Source organism: Ostrea edulis, chromosome 6 (assembly GCF_947568905.1).
Source record: "Ostrea edulis chromosome 6, xbOstEdul1.1, whole genome shotgun sequence".
In the NCBI taxonomy this organism is placed as follows: Eukaryota; Metazoa; Mollusca; class Bivalvia; order Ostreida; family Ostreidae; genus Ostrea; species Ostrea edulis.
In genome coordinates, this window is record NC_079169.1 from 48,823,350 (window position 1) to 48,830,046 (window position 6,697).

General features: G+C 38.2%; 1 pseudogene; it reads left to right on the forward strand.

The window, feature by feature from the left end:
* The first annotated feature begins 516 nt into the window (after nt 1-516).
* LOC125653215 (uncharacterized) lies at nt 517-4,757 on the forward strand (annotated as a pseudogene).
* The last annotated feature ends 1,940 nt before the right edge of the window (nt 4,758-6,697 follow it).

Sequence of the window (6,697 nt, forward strand, 5' to 3'; positions counted from 1 at the left end):
AGTAGTGTGTTGTTAGTCACACGCAGAGTAGTGTTTGTTAGTCACACGCAGAGTAGTGTTTGTTAGTCACACGCAGAGTTGTGTTTGTAAGCCACAAGCTGAATAGTGTGCTTCGGACTCACATGCAGAGTAGTATTTTTCTCTCTCATGTAGAGCAATGTGTTTTTCTGAATGAAGTGTCTGGTTCCTTATTCACAGTCAACGTTCAGTGTTTCTTCGCCATACTCTGAGTCGTATTTTGGGTCGAAAATCACCTTGAGAATTATAGGCATTTTCTAGCAGGCCTGTAAGTTTTAGCAAGTTGCACTCCTCAGTTGATTAGTCGATTGTCTTGGTACATGTATGTTAAAGGTTTTATACATGATGATACCTTTAAATACTGTGTGAAAATAGCATAAAATGGGCACCATCATGATTATGCCATAAGTGATGTACTAGAATTGTACAAGGCTCAGAAAATATATCATTGTATTGATTCATGTTATAATACAGTTCGATGTCTTGTAGGCACAAAACATGCCCGACGCAAGAGAGGACCAGTCTCAAGGGGCACTGAGCTTGAAGACCAGTCTAGTACATCAAAGAGGTCTGGGACAAGTTCCAAGCGTCCAAAAACGGTTGCTACTGAGAGCATCGATTATGCAAAACTCGCAAAAGAAATATGTAAAATACAACAGGCGTCGTCCTTTTTGGAGGAGTCGGCACTTCCCTTATCCAGAGACAGTGAGCCTTTTGTGCAACAATCACAGGAAAAAGACCAGTCTAATCCTCAGCCCCAATGCTTAGACCAAACAGAGTCTTAGGCGAAAAACCAGCCATTTCCTTCTGGGCAAGTGGTCAATGACTCACAGAATACATTAGCAACAGTAGTATCCCAATTGTTGAGTGCTAGTATAGGTGAGCCAGTAGGCACAAGTTCCATGAACACAAATAATATAATTTCTGCAACAGAGGGGATTCCTCTTGGTGCGACAGTGTCTCCCAAAATAAAATCAAAAATTTGGGCTAATGAATTCTTTGATCTAAGAATACTGCTGTCTCATCAGGAAGAAGACCCTCTTACGCTATCCATTTCTCCGGGGGTTATTAATGTACAGCATACAATGAAGGCAAAAAACCCCATGTCAATCAATCAATGGACTGATGCCTTCTTGATTTTCACGAGCATCAGAATTCAAAAGGACTCATCAGAGGCCCCCCACCTAAAAATACATGAACCTCATTAGAGAAATGCATAGGCTCTATGGTGATGCAACATGGAGGACCTATGATGAGTCCTTTAGAAAATTAAAGGAATCAGTGGACCTTGCATGGCAAAAACCAGTGGAAGAACTAAGAGGAAAATGTATTGCGCTGTCCCTAAAACCCAATCGTTCTGGGTAGTCGTAGAAAGCAAGCGGGAAGAGTCCGCTTTTGCTTTGCATTCAACCAAGGAGAAAAATGCAAAAACACCCCATGCCAGTTCTCCCACACCTGTTAGTCATGTAGGGGCCAGCACCCCAAATATAAATGTACCTCTGCATCTCAAACACTCCCAGAGAACAGAGCTGCCAACCCCTGTAAAACCAAATATGCTAAATAAAGAGTTAGAGGGGTATGATATAGAGCTGAAGGCCTATTTGGTAGACGGATTTACATATGAGTTTTCTCTGAGTTGTGCTACAACTCCAATAGCCCCATTGTCAAAAAACCACAATTCAGCATTACTACATAACGATATTATAGAAAATCACATCAAGAAGAGTCTAGAACTCAACCGTATAGCAGGTCCTTTCTCATGCCCACCATTTGACCCTTTTGTTTCATCCCCTCTAGGAGTTTTACCAAAGTCTGAACCAGGAAAATTCAGAATTATCCATGATCTATCTTTCCCAAAAGAAAATTCGGTCAATGTTAACATACCCAGATAAGACTCGGTTGTACATTATGACACCATTAACTGGATTATTCAGCTAGTTCAAAAATATGGCAAGTACTGCTTGATGGCAAAAACTGATATAGAAGATGCTTTTAGAATAATCCCTGTCAATCCATCTGACTATCACTTATTAGGTTTTTCCTGGAATGGAAACTTTTACTTTGACAAATGCTTACCAATGGGGGCAAGCAGTAAATGTCAGATTTTTGAACAGTTAAGTGTAGCATTACAGTGGGTTATGCAGTCGAGGTATAGTACAGGGGGCATGTCCCACATCCTAGATGATTTTTTCTTCATTGGCCCAACTGATTCACCTAATTGTAAAAATGATCTAGCAAATTTCCTCTACTTGTGTAAGAAGATTGGGGTACCTATCAAAATGTCAAAAAACCCACCCCCACCCCCACCCCCCACCACAACCATAACTATTTATGACATTGAGATAGACTCAATAAAAATGGAAGCACGTCTTCCCCTGGACAAAGTTAGGAAGGTCGAACAAAAACTCTTAGACATGCAAGGAAAAAATCATACAAATTTACGTGATCTTCAAGCATGAATTGGGTTATTGAACTTTGCTTGCTCTGTTATTGTTCCTGGACGTGTTTTCTTAAGGCGTTTAATTGATTTGACCTGTGGTGTAAAAAATATCAATGACTTGATTGAACTTCCCCATGAAACAAAAGCTGACATGGAAACATGGCTCACATTTCTGTCCACCTTCAATGGGAAATCAGTTTTCTTGTCACAAAAATGGTTTTCCTCCGATCACCTCACATTGTATACCGATGCTGCTGGGTCCATGGGGTTTGCTGCCATTTTAGGGTCCCATTCGTTTGTATCCCATTGGCAAGACAATATGAAGGAATATCAAATTGCAATTAAGGAACTTTTCCCAATAGTGTTGGCTATTGAAATATGGGGCAATGAGATGAAAAATAAAAGGGTACTTTTTATGTCTGACAACTTGGCGGTAGTTCAAGTTATTAATAAGCAAACCTCCAGAGAAAAACTCCTTATGAAATTGGTTCGCCGCCTGGTGTTGGCAACCCTCAAATGGAACATACATTTCAGGGTCAAACATATACCGGGCAAACACAATGTTGCAGCTGATCGATTATCTCGATTCCAATTTCAGGCAGCCTTCAAGTTCATGCCATGGTTAAATCAACAACCAACACACATTCCCCAGGCGTTCTTGAAAATCTGAACCCACAAACACGCCAACTCCTAGCAGCCGCTTTATCCAATTCTACAAAGGTCTCATACAAAAGATCATGGGACTTGTTTGCTCTAGAATTTCCTAAAATCAATTCCCTCCCAATTACGGCTACAGTTTTGTCGAATTTCATAGAACTTTTTTCAACAGGTTACTCTCCCAGTAGTATATCTTCACATGTATCGGCAATTACCTATGTGCACAAAGTGTTGTCTCTCCCAGATCCCGCCGATGCATTTTTAGTCCGGAAAATTCTGCAAGGGTGTCATCATTCTGCACCGAGCAAAGATTCCAGGTTACCAATTACTGCGTCAATAAAGTCAAAATTAATGAAAGGCGTTGATTGTTCAGTACAGAATTTATGTTCCAGGATCTTACTCAAGTCCATTTTCCTTTTGGCATTCAATGCATTCCTGCGTTTGGGGGAACTTGTTATCAAATCAAAAGGTGAACAACACAAAGTAAGTCAGAGGGATGACGTTACATTCGAATTTCAACAAAAAGTGCCTACTGTAGTAATGATAGTGTTAAGAAACTTCAAAACAAATAAAACACATGACCTTTTCCAAATAAATCTTAGAGCTTCAAGCAACCAGGAAATGTGCCCAGTTAAGTCACTGTATCTTTACCTACAACCATTTGCGCACAAATCAGGCCCCTTATTTCAATTTATAGGGGCGAACCAGTCACGTTTGCATTTGTAACCAAAAACTTGCAGAACACAATCCGCTTAATTGGCCTGAACCCAGCTCTATATAAAGGTCATAGTTTCAGAATAGGGGCAGCTACACATGCAACACAGTTAGGGGATTCTGAAAACTGTATTCAGAAGATGGGCAGATGGAAATCTGATGCTGTTCGTAGATATATACGTTTGCCAAGCTTTACAATTTGAATTCATTTATCCCCATATTTAATATAGCTAGCCTTCTCAATGTTGTCAAGTCAGATGCGCCATATAATAATGCTTGACACATATCTAATGCTATATCACTTCTAGTCCCTTGTTGCAGAATAATAAAACTTACAGGTCAGAAGTCAACTGCTGTGGGTTTTTTTCCTAGTCAATAGTAATTGAGTAACACAGGTCAGGAGTTAACTGCTGTGTACTTTCTAGTCCCTCTTGCAATTCAACCAAAACACAGGTCAGAAGTTAACTGCTGTGTATATTCTAGTCTCCTTCCTGAAAATCTCAGCACACAGGTCAGAAGTCAACTGCTGTGTGAATTATTCCTCACTCCTGTATCTTATGTACATAACTTACGGTTAGGTGTCATGTCACAAGCCTTTAGGCTTCTTTACATATATTTGAGCTAGTTCTCAACATTATTTATGGTGGTGTATGGTAGCTTTTCCATATTGATGTGCCTACTGGTTCCTTATCTTTCAGGGTTGTGATGTTGATGTATTATACTAGGTAGCTACTTCTCTGTGTGGGAGTTGTAAACATGCTGTTTGCTTCTTGTGGCTGATGGTTTTTGTTTTGTATATATTATTCGATGATCTTTGGATATTTTATTTTGTCAAGTTTTTAATTTTACTTTAGCTGTTTTTGTTATCATTATATAGAATGATAATATTTGTTAATTGTCATCTAATAAATGACAATATTTCACACAATACCGGTGTTATGTTATGTTGTTGTTCCATCATTATATGGAACTCTGCCAGAGCACCAATATTACATACTACTACATTATTGTAAATAATGGCATTTATGTAATTTGTGATATGCGAACCCATTCTCTATCTACATCGTATATGTAATTTTGTAACAGTCTGTATTTAAGGTCATTTTGTGTTTTTAACCACTTCAAGTTTCTGATGTATTGTCCAATCATATGGTAAGGTCATATCACGTGATGTTTAGACAGCGTCAGTTCTGAAATTAATTTGTTACAAGTAGGAATTTAGAAATATCAATATCAATGCTCCTCTAAGAAAAAGACGTGCAGTTGTGGATTCAGATTCTGATTAGATCTGTCAAAATGTTTCGTGCTCATGGACTGTCGAGTGACGTCACACATCACCCTGATTATTGATTTATTGTGTACTTATTCAAAGAGGAACATCTCTAATACAATTCACTTATACACTCGTGGGTCGATTGTTTGTCAGCAACGTAGTTGCCAAATTGAAGGTCGTAAAATCCGATTCTGGTGTTATTTTTAATGTACAGCGAAAAATCAATTAATTGGAAAATTCTCAAAATGACGTCGCTGGCAATAGGAAAACGCAAAAGTTCTAGCAATATAAGATATAAAGACTCTTTTATGAGTTGCCATGAAATATTAAGGTGATTCCACCCTCGGGTTGCAAAAAAAAAGCGGTAAAACCCTCGGAAAAGCTTCCGGTTTCACAGCTTTTTTGCAACCCTCGGGTGGAATCACCTTATATTTCATGGTTACTCATATGAGAGTCTTATAATCTTATCTTATCTATACTAATTTCAGTCGTAAAACACGTGTAATCCTGGGAAAAGGAGGGGGTAGTTAGAATAATCTAACTGTGTCTCAGGGCAGACCCTCTGCAAGAAATTACATCATCTTAACGATAGAACATTCTATCAGGGTGGGGGGGGGGTGTTTCCTCTATTTATAAAATTTTTTTAAATTTCATTTTTACATGCAAAGTTGGTTATTTTCATTTGTATGAAGAAAACGTATGCATTGTGATTTTTTTTATCAACGTTAACATTTGTTGGCTTGATTGCTGTAAAATGATACCGCAATATCTTTGCAACCCTCTGCACTGTTGATTATGACGCTTCTCGAATATACTACCCGGAAGTCTTAAACTACTGTTATGCAAGCACACTACGTTCCTGATCAAGGAAAGATAACTCATGTTTTTGGATTTGCCTATAGCGCTCACGGCGGGTGTGACCCGTCGACAGGGAATGCTTATTTCTTTTAGGCACCTGATCCCACCCCTGATGTGTCCAGGTGTCCACATTTACCCCACTCTCTATTTTGTATTGCTTATAGAAGTTATAAGATTGATGACTGTTCGTTATCTTCATCTTTCATTTTGGTGTGAAATTACACTTCAAATTCACAAATGTGATTACAATTGTTACGGTTAAACACCAAAACGATACTACCCATATGTTGAATCTGATTGAACTGCCGTAAATTACCCTGATGATAATTTCCCGTTTTTCAATTGAATATCACGTGACATGTTACTTTTGGAAAACATCAAGAGGCCCTACTTGTAAAATGAATTTTAGTACCCAGTGATTTAGTAAAATATCAAAATTTGAATAATACAATTTGCTATGCCCCAGCATGTTCATTAATACCTTATATTAGAGGTTTGAGATTCTATTTTGTTGTAAAGTTCGTTAACATTAAGAGCAAAACCGTCTTTTGAAATCAGGTTTGTCTGTTTTTGTTAAATCTCTATCGATATTTATCAAATGACAGGTTTTAAAGGCTTTGTTTATTTCGAGCACAAGGTTGTCGAGATTTCTCTTTTCTATTGTATTTCGTTATTGTACTAAAGAAAATTATATCCAAAAAGCAAGAATGGACAATCTTCTGTTGGTGATGAAATTC